This window comes from Octodon degus, unplaced genomic scaffold, assembly GCF_000260255.1.
Source record: "Octodon degus isolate 3935 unplaced genomic scaffold, OctDeg1.0 scaffold00057, whole genome shotgun sequence".
NCBI lineage: Eukaryota > Metazoa > Chordata > Mammalia > Rodentia > Octodontidae > Octodon > Octodon degus.
This window is the reverse complement of record NW_004524633.1, coordinates 12,771,860-12,773,674: the sequence shown is the minus strand read 5'-3', so window position 1 is coordinate 12,773,674 and position 1,815 is coordinate 12,771,860.

The following is a 1,815-nucleotide window of genomic DNA, read 5'->3' as shown; positions in this document are numbered from 1 at the left end:
TTTATATATATATGTATATATATAAAATCTGTTTTCCAATTTTGATACTATGCTGTGGACATGTCAGGTGTTTTATTGGGAAAAAAACTGAGTGATGAGTACCAGAAACTCTGAACATTATTCTGTGAATTTCTGTGAACAGAGCATTATTTTAAATAAGAAGCTCTTAATAAATCAATGTGGAAACTAGAGAAAGGTAGAGGAAAGAAGTGTGAAGAATCCATTGCACCTGTCCCTGAGAAGGTTTTGAAAGAATGAGAGCAAAGGAGCCTTTGCTGCAATGCATGCTTGTTCTGAAGCCCTCGCTGGTGACAGCAAACATTCAGTCCCCTGCTGAGCACTCTGTAATGAAATCCCCAAGTGGCCGAGTGGGGTGACAGGAGCTGGATGCCTGTGCGGAGAACCAGCCATCTTCTCCTTGGAGGCGCTGCTAATAGCTACTTTTAAGTGTATCACATTATTTTGATAGTTATTAATGCCATGTTTTACATACAAACACCATAAATTAGCACCACAGGATGGATAACTCTATGGCGTCTATGCAAACAGGAAAAAACATGACTTTTAAGGCAAGCTCCTTAAAATTATAAGAGGATAAAGAAGAATCTATGTCTTAACCAGGTAGGAATGCTTATGACCACATTTGTAAGCATGCCTGTTTGTGGTGGAAGGTGCTTTGATTAATTGTAATGTATGTTTATATATGAATAACCATTTGGCATTTGACAGAAAAAATACAAATAATAAGGTATAATGCTTGTGCTATATTAATATTTTAAATCAATTAACAGCTTAATGGATAGAAAGGTGAAAAGTAACACACTAATTTTGCTTCTATAAGCAACAATTTCCACTAATCACTATTTGACATTTTGCAGTATTTTCATTTGTATTAATAACTTATTAGTTCTATTAAACATACATTTTCCCTAAAGCTTAATGTTTCTTTAGTGAAGACCAATTAACTGGGACAGTCTTTTCTTAGCTAGCCAATTATTTTAATTACTAGAACTTTTTAAAAAAAATTGTGCTTGCTTTTCATAGATTTGACCAGTGAGATTTGCCCAAAGAGTGCATGGACTTCATACTCCATGTGATGGGAGGATTTTAGTGAGTGTGTGGACCCCAACAAAACTTTTAGATATTTGAGTTCTGCGGAGGAAAGGATTAATACCATGCTGCTATTTCAATATTTCTCCTTGCATTATTTACCTTTCATTTGGTACTTTTCTGGTTCAGCAGGCTTTGTTTCCCGCCTTTTATTTAGCTTCCGAGTCCTCTGTGCAGGTCTGTATCTTCAAGGCGAGGTATGCAATCACTATAACTAAGGAGGGACTTTTCTGTGGTGCAGGGGGCCCTACAAGGGAAAAACGGAGTGCTCACTTATTCTTCTGGAGCTAGTTTCAACATGTGTGACTAACATGCTTAATGTATTAAAGAGTCAAGAGCAAAAGTAACGAAAGAGTGTTTCCTTATTAGCCCTCCAAGGAGGTGAAGGATGTGTAAAAGGAGGCAACAAGACAGATGGTGCACAGAGGCAGTTTGTTTGAGGGGCTTCTATCCAGGGCAGGCCAGGAAGATGCTTATTCTCATGCAAATGACAGAACCTCCTGAAGGGCAGGTAAGAAGTCCTTTCTGTCTTGCAGAGAGACTCTAAATAGGCAACTAGAGAGGAAAAAGGTTACCAGTAATGATGCAAAGGCTAAATATTAATATTCTGATAAAGTAGGAAAGGCAGTAAGCAGATCAGTAGAACAAGAGATTTAATAGAAACAGGGAGAGGCAAATCAGAAGTATAGAGCAAAGGTAGTGAAT